Source organism: Benincasa hispida, chromosome 11, assembly GCF_009727055.1.
Source record: "Benincasa hispida cultivar B227 chromosome 11, ASM972705v1, whole genome shotgun sequence".
In the NCBI taxonomy this organism is placed as follows: domain Eukaryota; kingdom Viridiplantae; phylum Streptophyta; class Magnoliopsida; order Cucurbitales; family Cucurbitaceae; genus Benincasa; species Benincasa hispida.
Genome location: NC_052359.1, coordinates 14,626,390 through 14,643,863, shown reverse-complemented (window position 1 = coordinate 14,643,863; position 17,474 = coordinate 14,626,390). Strand labels below are relative to the sequence as shown.

The 17,474-nt window shown below is 34.2% G+C and overlaps 1 long non-coding RNA gene across 1 annotated transcript; it reads right to left on the bottom strand.

The window, feature by feature from the left end:
- Positions 1 to 6,382: 6,382 nt before the first annotated feature.
- On the bottom strand, positions 6,383 to 9,695 carry LOC120090223. The gene is made up of 3 exons (XR_005485453.1): positions 9,019 to 9,695; positions 6,613 to 8,918; positions 6,383 to 6,524 (listed from the first exon to the last, which is right to left on the bottom strand). It is a non-coding gene; the product is annotated as an uncharacterized LOC120090223 (long non-coding RNA).
- Between the last annotated feature and the right edge of the window lie 7,779 nt (positions 9,696 to 17,474).

Here is a 17,474-nt window from a genome sequence, read left to right as displayed (position 1 = left end):
TATAGCACATTGTAATATACATGGTCCAAAATTGTTAGAACCTAAAATTTTAAATAAATATATTTTTAGTTAAATTTAAATAGTATAAATATCTAATGTGCAATTTAAAAGTAATAAACTATATTAGATAACTAAGACTACATCGTGGTTTATCCAATCAATTTATAATGAATATAAAATGTGTTGGATGTAGTTTAAAATTTTTGAAATATACTTTAGGGAAATATAAATGGCAAATCAGATATAATTCTTGTAAATATTAGATATGAAGTTTAAAATTAAATAAAAATATGAAATAAAGAAATGTATTTTCATTTATAATTTTAAATGGTCTTGAGTAAAAATAAATTATTTATAACTATATACACTTAGAGTTTTTTAAAAAAGGAAATTTGAAACAACGTTGTATCTTCTAAAACATTGTAGAATTTTTATAGATTGGAGAAATATTTTTATGTTTATTTTTTAATAAAAAATTAAAAATTCGAAATAAATAGACTAATATTCGGGAAAAAAAAGATTTTGAAGATAAAATAGGAATGGTTGAAATATCTAATAACAAGGGGAAAATGTAAAATTAAATGAATGAAAAGGAAAATGTAAAATTGATGACAAAAGAAAAAGAAAACACATGAAAGGTAAAATAAAAGTAGATGTACAAAAAAGTAGGACGGGATGTGAAGTAGAAGTTATCGAAAGATATAATAGAAAAAAGAGACATGTTAAAAAGAAGTATGAAAGGTACGAATGTGGACTAGTGTGATTGTAAGAGCAAAATAGTCTTTATTGAAAGAAGTTAAAGACAAATAGAAAAGTTAAAAAGTCTCCTCCATTAGTTCTTTTAATATAGTATATATATAGATAATCATCAACTGAGAATAATGCTCTTTTGGTTTGAGAGCTTGAAAATTAAACCACGGATATTCAAAACTAATGTTTATTTCACATTTTTCAACATTTTGTCTAGAAATAAGCTCTTTTCCTTTCCAAAATTGTGGATTTTCTCTACTTCTCTCTATTATTAGGTTTTTCATTTTATTTATAATTTCATTTGAATTTAATTAATTAATTTATTGATATTAATTTAATAAGATTGATATAAATATTTGTTTTAATAAAAAAAGTAATATAAATATTTACTTAATCTATTTTTACCATAAAAATTTATTAAATTAATGCAATTACTTATTTACATAAATTATTTATTAATTAGCTAACAAAATCTTAAATATATTTATTTAGTAAACTATTTAGTATAACATTCAGTTTTGAATAATGATAATCGATTGCGATAGGTTTTTTTATAATCAAACAATTATTTATTAAGATTAATTTTAATTTGATTCTTTATTATGATTATATGTTTTTTTTTTATAATTGGTTAATTATTTTTTGTGATTATTTTTTACTTCTTCGTCTATTATTAACGTATCATATTTATACATACATACGCACGTACATACGTACGTATATATATATATATCATTTTTTCACTTTTTATATAATATTTTGTTTATTGAAATATATTTCCCTTTATTATTTAACTAAAATTAAAATTACAGATGTTAAACTTGTTTCTGCTCCTGAACTATTGGTTGATGGTGGGGCTCTTATTGGTGGAGTTTTTGCCCTTGGCTTTGGTTTCAAATAATTAAAAATGATTAAGTATTAGACTATCATTAATATGACATTCATTATATATTTTAATCAATTAATTTTAATGATAACTTACTCCATTTTCAAATATTTATATTTAAAATTATTATTGATTCTTAATCAATTAATTTTTAATGATATTTATTTTTTAATCAATTAATATATTAAACCTGTATAAGATTGTCATGCTTAATTTTATAAATTAAATACAAACATAATTTTTGTTTATATAATTCTGGTAGTATTTCTCATGCACAACAAAACATAATCATCTTCGATTATCATATATCTACAAAACCTTAAACCAAATTGCCCATAATATCTTTTACCTTCCTCCTCTTCCCAAATTTCTTCTTTCTCTAGTTTTTTTCCCATTGTTGCTACGTAGTGATTGTCGGCTATGTGTTCACTGAAGAGCTCGTGGGGTCATCAAAAGGGATGTGAGAAGTCGTTGGAGAGTCAAATGTGTGAGTTTTTGCCAAATAATGGGTTTATTAGTGTCACATCCCACCCCGAGTCCGCCTCTTGAGCCCGAGGAGAGGCGTGAGGGACCGTAGATACCACCTTTTTGTGATACCTACTGCCCATCTGAACCTCTTTACTCTCAGTAAACTTTAAGCAAAATAAGTAAACAACAACTGTTTGATCAAGCTCATGTTATTACAACAGTATAACGTTTATACAACTCTCAGGCTTGACTATAAAGTTTACATCCACAACTCTAAAATCTGAAAGTATGACTGTGGCTATGGCAGACCTTGACCTTAGTAGCACACTGGAACTCCTCATCTTTCGCTACCTGGGAAGAAAAACATGAAAGAAAAGAACGAGTTTCAAGAAGCTCAGTGAATGGTAAGCAACTTCTAGAGTTTATTTCAACTCATAAATAATACAAGCATATCACAAATACGAGGTTAATACTCAAACCTTAGTCTTGAATGAGTCTGATCTCAAACTATACCTACACACACGGTAGATAGTTAAACTAATACTAATCATAAACACTTACTCTCTTGCATTCCATTTGTTTCCTATGTGCACATAGATCCTAGCTTCTTTCCTATGTGCACATAGATCCTCGCTTATGGGCTCAGAAGCTAGGCCTGCCAACCCTCTGACCATCCCATACAAGGTTCATCTCACAGGCTTAGGAACTAAACCTCTCGATCCCCTGACCATCCCATGAGATTCCACTCAGGGCTCAGGAACTAGGTCTATTGACCCCCTGACCATCCCGATCATATAATCTCATTCTCGTGCTAATTACTCATTCATAACATAAGCATATACTTTAAAAGATATGCTTTAAGACTTAAAGGAAAGTACCACAAACCTTGGTAAAGTAGGAACCTTTCTCTTAAAAGTTCCTTGATTTCCTAAAGCTTCCTTTTGAACCCTAAATTCCATATTCAACTTTAAGCTCTGATTACTCAGAGTTATGAGACTTATTTCGAGATACTTCCTTCTACAAACATGCTCTAAAATGTCTCAGAAAGCTTACCTTAAAATATTAGCTCATAAATCTTTGTGGTTCGGCTGGAATCCTCAAATCATCAAGATTGGCTCAAGCTTACTCGAGAGCTTGACCCTTCTGCCTTTTCTTCATCCTCCAGCCTGATTCCTTGGAGATTCTTCCTCGATAGTCCTACCCTGAAAACTAGATTATCTCAGCTTTTAGGTGGCTTTGAAATTACTCAAAACACACGAGTATTCTGGGAGAACTCCTCCTCCCAAGTTGATGCTACTTTCAGACTTCATTGCCCGACAACATCTCCTCCTCTTGGAACTTCTTGACCAACATATGGTCTTGCTACCAATGCATGCCCTTCATGATCAATGCATATCCTCCAAATTTACCTTCTAACACTCTTCCTTACATTCTTTGAAGAGGATTTGGGTTATGAATTGAAGAGACGCCTTATGGTGGTATTTATAGGCCAAAGGAACCGATCCTTCTCATCTTTACTAAGCCTCAACGCAAGACACCTCCTACTTTGGAGTGTTTACACCATGCTTTGCCACCACCTTCTTCCTTTCCATTCACTACTCTCATGCCACTTACCTGCTTGAGTTGTCTTCCTCATGCATAAGATTTCTTTGCATGACATTCTATTTGTCTAGCTTCTACTAATCTCAAGTTCAACCTTCTCTCGATATAGCCATTTGTTCGAGTGAGCTCATCAGCCTTACGTAACACAAGCGTCAGCACCGCTTAAACATATAGCCCATTGTCTAGTCCATCGTGCAACTCTTGCACTTCATCGCACAGCCCCATCGTTTAGCTAACCTCTCGTTATCACTTAACATCTAGCCCTCTTATTGTTGCCAATCGTCTAGTACCTGTGTCCCATCGCATAGCTCAAATCATTTAGCGATCTCTTACTCTCAACGATCTCGCTATCGCGTATCGCATAGCTCCTGTGCCAATCGTTTAGTTCCATTGTGTAGCGTTGATGCTTTATCGTCTAACGCATCTGCCTATCGTGTAACGCCATCACCCAACGTTTGTGTCTATCGCACAATGCCCATCGTCCAGCACTCTGCCTATCTTGTAACGCTCATGCTCATCATGTAGCGCCATTGTGTAGCACTTGCATCTACCGCTCAGTGTCCGCCTAACGCATCGTCTAAGCTTGTCCGCTCATCATTTAGCGCTATCGTCCAACTTCTACACTTATCGTCTAGCACTTACACTTGATCGTATAGTGTCATCGCCTATCGTGTAGCCCCATCGTCTAGCGCATCAACTCACATCGTTTAGTGTCGCTTGAAGCTACACGATCGTCTAATACATCGCTTAGCGTCTGCACATAGTTATACGATCGTCCGCCCAACGCCTTATGCTCATTATCTCGCTCTCTCGCTCTTGTTCACGCAACTCAACGCATGAGCACTTTTAACAATGCCTCTTGCCAACATTTGGCCAACATGCGTCCAAATCTCTACGCATGTTTGCCCTTGGCTTCAATGCTTAACTCCTTTTAACCTCTACAACTTAGCCTCATCTCATGCGTTAACACCAAATGCATGGTTTCTTTTGACTTTACACTTAACCAAGTTTTCACTAGTTAAGGCTTATCTCAAAGCTACTCAAGAAAAATCTATTTAACACTTAGAAATTTCTCTTCTCTTCAACATAGTATTTAACTTACACTTAGTTAATTCGTTTAATTATCTGCTTAAGTAGAGAAATTAAAATTTGAGTTTCATAATTAGGTCGGTTGATTTTTCCACCACTGAAATCTATGGTTTTTCACCTAAAAGTGGCATCAAAGTAAGAGCGAGAGATGAGTTTGGGGTGTCAATTCAATGGGGGTATAAAAGGGGTGAGAGAGCGAGAGCGAGAACAAGGTCGTAATCTACATGCAAAATAGTTCGTTTTGATAATTTCAAACTCATATAATAAGGAATATGTTAAAATAATAACAATAAATAAATAAAAAGTAGGGCATATATTCTTTTAGACCCAATTTTTGCTCATCCGTATAACAAACTCAAAATATATGCTCCTTTCTATGTTAAGTACTCTTTTTTCCTTTTTAGTTTAAAACACTATTTGGTCCTGAATTTTTGTTTTCAATCCACTATATAATATTTGTATTTTCAAATTTTTAATTAAGTTTTCAATCCACTATATAGTATTTATATTTTCAATTTTTCAATTTAGTTTTTGTACTTCTCATCAATCTTAAATTAGGTTAATGGAACTCCTTTTCATTGTTGTGCCCAATCTGACTGAATAAGAAAAAGTCATCCATTTGATATTTATTCAAAGAAAGTGGACATATTTAATTGGTAGCTTAGCCACAATGCCATCAATACCCTTGATAAATTTCAACATGCCCCATACATGTCTCTATTTCTCCATCCCTTAATCAAATTGGCATACCTTATTAATCCAAGTGGCATCAATAGTCTTCTAAGAGATGTCCATTGGGTGGAGCGAGGATGAGTGGCTATTTCAATTCCCATTTCCATGAAATTCTCTATAGCAGATTCGCAAGTATCAAGTTCCCGTAGAAAATACATTTTTATTCAAATAAAAAAATAATATTTTGTAATTAGAATAATAATATTTTATGTGTAGATATATAATTAAAATATTTAGTTGCATAATTTCTAAAAATTAAAATTTAAATATATAATATTCAACATTCATGGTCTGGAAAGTAAGAAAATCTAAAATATCAGATTATCTATATGTAGGGTCAACGAGGCCGGGGCGGGGTGCGTCCCCTGTCCCCGACCCCGTGGGGGAAATTATCCCTAAATGGCGAGGACGGGGAGGGGATTTCCCGTCGAGGAAATTGGGTCCCCGCAGGGCCCATTCCCCGTTTCCCACGGGATTCCCCATTTTTTTAAATTAAAAATTGATTAAGCCACAAAAAAATCCATTAAATAAGTTATCGGATTCCACGTTTTTTAATTCAAGTGATTTTATTTGAAATTTGACTAATGCACAACAAATGAACAAAAAACAATAGACTATTTTATGAAATAAACACAATTGACAATCAATTGACAATTTAATAGCTAACAAATCCATTAGATAACTTTACAACTTAAAATTCAATAAAATTTGAATAAGGAAGTCAATTAAAGGCAAACGTCTTATACATTTAAATAAGTTTACAACTTAAAATTCAACAAAACTCGCATTTCTCTCACGACTTCACAATCAAATCTTTCCCCTTTATTGGCATCATCCCATCCTTAGTTGTATTCATTTAATAAACAAATAATGTCACAAAAAAAAAAAAAAAAAAGCAGACCACGAAATAATGTTAATCCTTGAGCATACCTTAGTCACCACACCATCTTCATCAGAATCGTTTACATCTTAACCATTTATTTTCCCGTGCTAGTACCTTACATTATCAAATATTTGTAATAAAATAAAATATTTATTAATATATTAAATGATAAAAAGATGTAAAACAAAATAAACAAACCAACCTATCAAAACTTCAGTTACAATCCAATTTTGCGCGCACATCAAAGTCTCTATTGATGAAGTTTGTTACAATATGGGCTTACAATCCTACCACGGGTACTAAAAGCGGACTCTGATGCAACACTAGATAACGGGATGGCTAATATGTCTCCTGCAATTTCTTGTAAAATTGGTTACTTGACACCATTTAATTTCCACCAACTCAAAATGTCAAAATCGGATGTTCGAGGTAAGACAGGTTCATCCAAATATGCATCAAACTGTTGCTTCTGATTCATATTATTGGAATTTGATATAAACAAGTCATAATCATTAAAATCATCAAATTCGATATTTTGTGAGGTTCCATCTAAATTTCTAATGTGATAATCATCACTTTCACCTTCATGCTTCAGCTGATATTCTATTTCCAAATCTGAACAAATTTTTTTAATCATTTCCACTTAAAAAAAACTATCTCCATAAATTCTAGGGAAGTAAAACTCAATCAACTTTAATTTGTAACGTGGATCTAAAACTGCAGGCATGGCCATTACCCCATGAATTGTCTTCCAATACTTATCAAACTTTGACATCATATTTGAAGTCATGTCTCTGATCTCTTGAATGCAGAATTAGTCCACCCAGAAATAGCCAATTTCAATTTACAAATTTTTGGAAAAAAAAGATTAACAATAGGATATTTGGATCCAAAAAATATTTCAGTCAGGTGATGAAATATTTTCAGTTTCTCACATATCTCTTTTACTAATATCCAATCTTGATCCAAAGGCAAACACTTGTACTTTGGTTCTTGTTGTTTTAATCGATAAAAAACAGCTTTGTACGTGACTAACATAAAATAGGTAGAATTCCACCTAGTACAACAATCAAGACTCAACATCTGACCATCATAAACATTCAACTGTCGAGTAGTTTCCTCAAATTTCTCCTTCTTTTTTTGTGTATGCACCCAAAAAGACACACTACTACATACTCTTTCGATCCCATCTCCTATCACTGCCAACCCATCTTTCACAATCAAGTTTAGAATATGAGCACAACACCACATATGAAATAAACTCCCATCCAATATTAAGTTTCCACACAAACTATTAACAAGCATATTCACCATAGAGTCATTGGTACTACAATTATCTACCGTTACTGATGACAATTTTCGATCAATATTCCAATCTAACAGTCATTCCATTATTTCTTCATGAAGCATCTCAGAAGTGTGTGGAGAAGAGACATATATAAACCTGATTATTTTGTTTTGCAAAACCCAACTATCATAAACAAAATGAGCAGTGACAACCATATAACCTTTTGTTTGGTGGTTGGAAATCCACATGTCCGTTGTAAGGGCAATCTTTCCTTTGATCTCATTCAACAATGTCATGGTTTTCAACTTTCCAGTCTCATAAATTTTCAAAATCTCCTTCTTTATTGTATTTCTTGACATCATCTTAAATAATGGTTGAATGACATTACAAAATTCCATAAAACCTTCATGTTCAACTATTGAGAGAGGATATTCATGTCTTATTATCATCCTAGCTAATGCTTTTTTTGCAGCTTCCTGGTCGAAGTTATATAAACTCAATGTATTGTTCTTCTCTATATTAGGATTCAATAGGGATTGTCGTATGTCTTTTTGTCCTTTATATGGGCATATCTTAATATGATCATGCAAATGTTTGGTTCCATTTTTACTTTCACCCTTAATTTTCGTTTGCAATAATTACAAACCGCCTTGTCTACTCCATCTATTTTTTATTTCTTAAAAGGGTTCCAAACAATCGATGTCAATCTCCTCTTTAAATATCCATTCTCAATATCCTCATCAAGAATAACACAATTATCAACATTCAAATTATCATCATTCGATGAACATGGAGTTAAATTTGGGGTTAAATTTGGGGTTGGATCTGGGATTGGACTTGGAATTGGATTTGAAGAATCATTATTTGTAGAAGGTGACGAAGACATTGTTTTCAACCTACCAAAAATTTAATTTAAAAACCTCTCTTTAGACTTGGACTTCATTTTCAAAGCATTCAACCCCAAAATTGAAAACATTCAATTTTCAAACATACACAAACATATTTTCCAAATATATTCAAGCCTAAAATTCAAAACATTCAAATATAAAAAATACACAAACATATTTTTCAAACATATTATTTACTAATTTCAAGTATACTTTTCAAAAATATCAGACGGCCAAACGGAGAACGAAAGAAAATTTTTACCAGCACCAACTTAAACTTTGAAGTCTTGAAAGTTAAATGGATAGAACTCGCCTCTCGAAATAGCACAAAATCTGTTTTTTTCGAAAGAAAAACAACACAGAACAGTCAAAATATATATAAAAAAACAAAGACCAATGATCTAAACAAAGTTCAAGCCGGAAGTGTCTTCACCTGAAAGTGGCGGACGGACGCGGAGCTTCACAAATCACGACTTCAATGCGGAATGGGCGGACGACGGACTGGAGACTTCGATTGTCGATTGTCGATTGTCGACTCCGATGGGCAGACATCGGAAGTGTCTTCACCTGAAAGTGGCAGACTGGGCGGAGCTTCACGAATCACGACTTCAACGCAGACTAGGCGGACGCCGGACTGTCGACTGAGCTTCACGAATCAATTGTCTTCACCTGGAGACTCCGACTATCGACGCGGACTAGGCGGACACCGGACGCGGAGGCTGGAGACTCCGACTGTCTTCAGATTTTAATGGCTGACGCTATCTTCACTGTATTCAATGGCTGAAGACTCTTCACGAGTCATGACTCCAACGAATCACCTGGAGTAGTGGATGTGGAGGGAGCTGGATTCGGCAGTAGGCTTGCTATCGTTTTAGGGATTTAGTATTTTTGACAGAAAGGAAGGAGGAGAGGAAAAGATTTTGGGCCTTTTTTTTTTTCAATCTTAGGCTTTTTGGGCTTTTTACTTTTTCATTTTAGGCCATTTTATAAACATATTACATATAAACAAATTAATAAGTTCATAAAATTTCTAAATATATATATGTGTGTGTAAAAATTTGGGATCGGGGATTAATCGGGGTTGGGGATACTGTCCCCATCCCCGAACGGGGCCCGAATAAATTCCCCGGTTTGACCCCATCCCCAGTCAAATTGGGGAATCCCCGACCCAAACGGGGACCCGGATCCGCCCCGTGGATTTTTTTGCCAACCCTATCTATATGTTATAAATGTGTTAAAGTATGAAAAATTGGGGTGAAAAAATAGAAAATGACTAATTTTTTAAGCTATGATTTTTGTGAAGTATTATATGTATGTATATGTGTATGTGTATATATATAGTTAGTATGTATGTATATATAATATTCATAGGGACGTAGCGTGGTCGGGGATGGGGAATGTAATATGACCTCATTTAGTCAACGAAAAAAAATTATCTCCACTTCCTCCCACATTCCCCATTTGATTCGAGATGTCCCACCCCATTTGAGGCGAGTCCCCGTAGTAAATGGACACTTATAAATCTTCTCCACATTATTACGAGGTATTTATTTACTTAACCCTTTTCTTGTAGTTTAATTCAAAAAAAAAAAAAAATCAACACAATCTAGTACTTCTACCGTGGGGTGAAGAGTTCATTCTCTTCGATTACTCTTGAAGAGTTACAACTATAAATAAATAAATAAGACACATTTTTGCATATAGTTTCAAAGTGTCCACTTTTTTTTTTTAATTTTTTAAAGAGCTCTAATTGACCTAAGGAGTTAGAGAGCATGAGTTCAGGGAGAGGAAAGTTGTGAACTTCACTCCTTCTTTAGCCAAAAGAGTTTGTGGGTTCTCCACTCCTAAAAACATCGATTTTATAACTTATTAACTTCCTACACCATATACCCTAGGAGTTCAACTCCTTATAGTGTGTTTTGTGTTCAAAGTTTTGTTGAATTGAGTTGATAATAATTGTTTGTATTTGGAGTGCATAGTTAATTTAGTTGATTAAGAAAGTTAGTGTTTTGGCGGTAGAATTGAGTTGGTTGAGTTATGAATAATTAGTGTAATTTTTCGTAACCTAAAAACCCATGCATTTTATGAGGGTTTTTTTTTTTTTTTTGCTTAGCTTTTTGTATAACAATTCTATATATACATACCTCCCCAAATTCTTAATACTCATTTGAGATGTAAACTCAATAAATAAAAATATATTTTACAATTTTCTACACATAATTATTGCACTTAGACAAATGCTATTTTTTTTTTTTTTTTTATAGAAGCAACAACCCTACAACATACTTTAGCCAATGTGAAATGAATAAGTTGAACATGTACAAAAAATAGGGTAATTATTAGTGATATATTTCTTTAGTATAACAATTGTAGGGGTGGGGGATTGGATCTTTGATCTATAGGGACATAGCACTTGCTAATACCGCTAAGCCAAGCTTACCTTGACCCATTAGTGGTGTCTATTTATATGTTTGCAAATATATGAGCTGATTTCATACATACAAAAAAATATCGTTCATTAAGATAGACAAACTAGTCACTCATACCAAGTAGGCATAAACAATATCTCTTCCAGTCAATTTTCTAGATGGGTGTGAAAAGTAGCTCTACTAGGATGACACAGTCATCCTCAAACAATCCTTTAAGGTCAAATTACTATAAAAGATGACCATTAAACGCTATAAACTATTTTTATTTTAAAAAAACACTATAAACTAATAATTTCAAAATTGTATTTAAGGAAACTTTCGGCAGCCAATTTTTTTTTTTTTTGTTATATTTTAGTACGTGATTGGTCTAATTGATCGCTAGAGTTAATCATTGGAGATGAATGATAAAGTTGGTCGTCAAAGGTGAATATTAGTGTAGGTTGTTAGAGGTGGTTGTCCTTCAAAGTTGAACATAGGAGGTATTCGTCATTGGAGTTTGTCGTTCGGAGGTGGTTGTTCGAGGTTGTAGTTGATCGTCAAAGTTGACTATGCGAGGTGGTCATCAAAGTGTGGCGACGTCAGTCAGGTAGTGTGGTCACCTAAGATGGCTACCGTTATTAGTCGTTAGAGGTGGTTGTTACCATAGTGGCTCATTGGAGGAGTTCTTCAATGGAGTTGTCGCTAGAGATGGTTGTTGGAGCCTGAAGTTGATCATTGAAGATGGTCGCGTGAAGGTAGTTGTCGAATTTATCCGTTGGAGTGTGGTAACTGAAGTCGCTGGCAATGGCCAACAAGTGGAGCCATTTTAACACGTAATTGGGTTGAGTTGGTAATTGCAAAAATAGTCAACTCAACTCCACCAACATTTAAAGTTGGTGGGTCAATCATCGAGTCGATAAAATCTAACTCATATTGGTGAACCAAACATCCCTTAGAGTTTAGTATAACTCCCCTCATTGTCTCAAATGCCCCCATTTCATAAATCATTTGTTTTTTGAAAATCTAAGATTCTACATGGATGGACACATATACTAACACATTTGTTTTGCGATAATGTAAAATATCTAGGCATATCTTTAAATGCTCAGACATCTTAAGATGTCCATATGAAAGTACCTATATAGTTTTGGATGCTTTTGCAACATAACAATATATGCAATTAACTATATTTATATTTTACACTTGGATATGAAATAAACTTTAGTTAAATTTAATAATATATTGATTTATTTCAAATTGATATTTAAAGTGAAATATTCCTTTTATTATATCTTTCCAAAAGTTATCCAAATATTTTCACACGCCATATAAATATTTCTACAAAACAAGCATGTAACTATTTAGAGATGCCAAACATCTTTCAGCCATCTATTTCTTCATAGATATGTAGATTCCATTCAAAGGAGGGAGTGAACTTCTCATGGAAATATTTAACAGAATTATGGAATTTTAACAACGTTTGACTTTAAAAATGTTAGGTAAATTCTAAAGCTTTAAACTTTTGAGTCTAATGGGTTTCATCATATTCAATAATTATAATTTCACAAAACTATTATGCATAAAATTAAGGGCTGGTTGCACTGTTAGCAAAAAGAATTATAAAAGTTAGGTTAATGTCTTCATTTTTTTCATGTTTGCAAAAATGGCAAAAATGGCAAAAAAAAAAAAAAACAATTACTTAAGCCTCGTTTGGTAATCACTTGGTTTTTGGTTTTTGGTTTTTAGTTTATGAAAATTAAGCCTATAAACAATCATTCCATCTCTAGCTTCCTTGCTTTGTAATATTCCTTTTACCTATGTTTTAAAAAACCAAGTCAAATCTTGAAAACTAAGAAATACGACCCAATTTAGTAACCATTTGGTTTTTGTTTTTGTTTTTTGTTTTTTGTTTTTTGTTTTTTGTTTTTTTTTGAAAATCAAGACTATAGACATTACTCCACCTCCAAATTTCTCCCTTTGTTATCTACTTTTTACTAATGGTTTAAAAAATCAAACAAAAAATTAGAAACCAAGAAAAGTAGCTTTTAAAAACTTGTTTTTATTTTTTGAATTTGGCTAAGAATTCAACCTAAGAAACATGCAAATCATGGTAAGAAATGGGGAGAAAATAGACTTCATTCTTAAAAACCAAAAACCAAAAACGAAACAATTACCAAACGATGCCATAGTTTTTGAAAACTTGTTTTTTACTTTTAGAATTTGACTAAGATTTCAACTCTCGTAATTAAGAAATAAGTCAACTATTGTAAAAAGAGAGAGAGAGAGAGAAGAAATAGACTTAATTTACAAAAACAAAAAATGAAATAGTTACCATATGAGGCCTTAAAATTGATCATTGCGAGATATACTGTTGATACACCTAAATGTTGATTGCCGTTAGAGATGCTATTGGTACACACATGTCTAACTTCAACTATTTATTGATGTCTAATACACTCATATCTTATATTTTAAATACTTTCGATACACATGGAATATCATGCCTATAAAATGAAATACACATGTTTTACTTCAAATAAGTTATTGATTGAATGTTAATTGTTATTAGATATTGGTTATCAACCCTTAGAACTACAACTCGATCAAAGGCATAAACTAGATCGGGTCATTTCTCGAGAACAATAGTTAGTGAGAACCAATCTGAGTAATACATGATAATAGATAGAAATGCAACTTATTATAGTGTTAAGTTATTAAACAATGAAGGTTTGCATTGATAAAATATGTTAGATTGTGTCCAGAAGCATTAAGTTTATAATATTCCAGTCGCATGCGTTCATCGTATAGAAACAATTGATTTTTTATATTTTTATGCAGAGTATGCGTTGATGCAAGACGAAAAGAGCGATCACAAGAAATCAACGGACGAGCGCAGCATTACCGCAAGGCTTTGTAGTGATTTGTGTTCACAAATATCTGCTCAAGAAGGATTGCCGCATAAAGCCGGAGTAACTTGGTGGGAGCATCTGGGTGAAAGACATCATTAATCACGATGGGACAGAAAGCTGATGACGGTCGAATCCGAATTAAGTTGACAGTCGCTAACGATAACGAGTACATTCAGCTTTTCGATGACAAATATTCGGCACATTAGTCGGAGAATTAAAGCCATCCCATTTGTGCAATCATAAGAGAGAAGCCGCCTTTCATCTCGAAGCTCTATAAATACCAAAGGCATCCTTCAGAAAAGAGGTTAACAAGTTCACCTGTTCACCTATTTAGGAGCTTTAGCCGAGTTCATAGTTTTCTTTTATTCTTAAGGCAGAGCAAGGGAATAGTAGAGACGTCGGAAGATCGCTCAGGGCAACTCGAGAGAGAATCTAGAGGCGTAAAAAGCAGAGAGCGGGCCGGCTCTCACGAGAGCGAGATTATCTTTTGAACAAGAGTAGAAAGACAATGTAAAAGTCTGGGAAGCAAGAGATTGCTACCAGGCTCTTTATTCTCTTCTTGCATTGTTATTTTGTACTTCATCTTTATATTTATATAATGGAAGTTCTTATTCTATATATGTTCACTCTCTTAGCACGCATGAGTAGCTAAACTTGTCAAATGGGTTGAGAAGAACTAAGCTAACATGCCCTAGGATTTTGATTGCTTGTAATTATCTTGTTTTATGTTGTGCCAAACATCCCTTTAGAGCTACTCGAGAGAGAGAGAGTCTAAAGAAAGAACCTAAGACTTAAGAGAGCTAGGTTAGAATATAGACTCGAAAAAGCAAGATTTGAACTGCATAAACAAGAGATAGGGACTTAGAGATAATCTATGTTTGCCAACCTGCATCGCATCCTAGAGATAGGAATGATATTATGTGGTCGCTTTATTTTTGTGTGTGTCATTTTGTCATCGCATAAATAAGAATAGAGACTTATGTGTAGGTCTTATAGACTTATTGCTTATATCGCATGCGTTCTAGCATTAGAAGCCATAGTATTCGCAACGAGAGATGGTTTACTATTGTATGTGTGTTACATGTTCGCATAGCATGAACGCATCCTATGAAGTGTTAGCCGAAACCTTTCTCAACCCGTTCACCACATACTCATCGTATCTTCCATTTTATCAACTCTTTTCGAACTCTGCCGCATTTGTTTATTTTCATTACCACAACAAATAAAACCAACAACTATTTGAGTTACCGGTTACCCCAAAGTCTTCTGAAAAATTACCATCGCAACCTGATTTCCCAAGTCCCTGAGTTCGACCCTGGACTTACCAGGAAACTCAGTGGGGTTTACACTTGGATGCTACTGAGAAAACTTGAGTACTCAATGCATTTTCATCATCGCATTTCATCCATAATTCCACATCATAAAATAATACCCCCAAATTTAAACAATGTTTGTCCTCAAGCATAAGCTAAAGATTTTCTTTAGCAAGTCGACCGCAATTCTCTTTTCCTAGATTTCTCAAGGATACCTCATTTAAATCTTATATACCAAAATTTTCTTAAGTCTTATTCAAGTCTCCTCTAAAAATATTTTTAAGACTTAGGGACCGCAAGTTTAACCTTCAAAAGGACTTTACTAAATTCCGGGACATCGCATGATTTATTTCAAAAAGAAAACTTTTCCACTGGGGTGTCAAATGATTTTTATCCTTGCATATTTCTTAACATTATTAGTTTTTTCTGACCTTGCGTTGATCCAAGTGCCTTGCCTTTATTTTAGCTTGCCCCCACATGTGTCATGCGGACATCCAACTACGAGCAATGCGCTCTTTATTAGACTAAACTCATACCTTCTTGGCAGTAGAGTTATGGTCATTGTATTTATGCGTTGATCCTGGCGACTTACTTTCATTTTGGCTTGCCCCCACGTGTGTCATGTGGACATCCAACTACAGGTAAGTGCCCTTCACCACTTAATCTTATCAACATGGGTTTTCTCATTGCGTTGACAGTAGAATTGTTATTCTCATTTAAATAGCAAGATCGAAAATAAATACCTCACCCCCAAATTTAAAATGCGGTAATGTCCCCATTACCAAAAGATTGAAAGAAGTCATGCGATGTTCTTAGGAAGCTACGTAAAGAGAATTTGAAAAAAATATAGCAGACCTCTAACTTCTAGAAATGTTTCATGAGGTGACTTTTCTAAGATTAAGTTGGTTCTAGTATATATGAAAAAAAAATAGAAGCATGTGTTTCATCATTGTATTCTTAATTGGCAAAGAGACAACATGCGATGACTTACTAAATTTATCATTATTAAATGATTGTGGTAATCACAGAGGATGCAGTGATAAAACCTTTAAAATCAAAATGTGATGCGACAGTGCAAAATTTGAAATAAAGTTAAGGAAGAATACAACCCCCAAATTTACGCTGTCGCCCGTATTGTGTGTTGATGCATCCTACTTTGCGGTGATCAAAATGCAATGCGATAGTGCAAAATTTGAAATAAAGTTAAGGAAGAATGCAACCCATCTTCGTTAGATTGCGGTGACGGAATAAGATAAGTTGCTTCTTCATGTAACACCTCCGCAATCCTGTACCTCGATCGTTGCAAGAAAAACAGTGAGAGGGTCAAAACAAAACAAAATTCTTTTACCGCAATCTCCATTTTTTTTTTTGTAGATAAAGAACTGAAAAGATATAGTGCAATGAAAATTCTGAGTAGTAAAGAAAAGTTGAAGATTCCATGATTTCAAAACTTGCGTCCCTGATGAATTTCGATTGTCTGATAGCGCAGGGACCTCCTACTTCTTCCTTTATTCAAAGTTTCTCAGTTCCACGGACTCGACTTGGCGATGCCAACCTTCTCCGTGAAACGCTTTTACTCACTGCCCATTAACTTTGAATATGTTGGTTCCATCATCATGTGATAATTCAACCGCGCCATGCGAAAATACCTTTCTAACTATGAATGGTCCGGACCAACGTGACTTTAATTTTCCAGGGAAGGGTCGTAGTTGTGAGTTGAATAGTAAGACCCTCTGCCCGACTTGGAGGTTCTTGCTACATATATGTTTGTCGTGCCAGTGCTTTGTGCGCTCTTTGTAAATCTTTGCGTTCTCATATGTATTGATCCTCCATTCCTCCAACTCAACCAGTTGAAGTTTTCTCGCTTCTCCTACTTTCTTCAAATAAAAGTTTAGTTTCTTTACCGCCCACAGTGCCTTGTATTCCAGCTCTAGAGGCAAATGACACGCCTTACCAAGTATCAACACATACGAGGACATACTTATGGGTGTTTTAAATGCAGTCCGGTATGCCCACAATGCATAGTCGAGCTTTGTTGCCCAATCCTTTCGCGAAGGCTTTACCACCTTCTCAAGTATCAGCTTGATCTCCTGATTGGACACCTCGGCCTGACCATTCGTCTGCGGATGGTATGCGGTGGCCACTTTGTGGAGAATATCATCTGTCTCTTATACACATCTAGATGTGTATAAGAGACAAGCTTTGTTGCCCAATCCTTTCGCGAAGGCTTTACCACCTTCTCAAGTATCAGCTTGATCT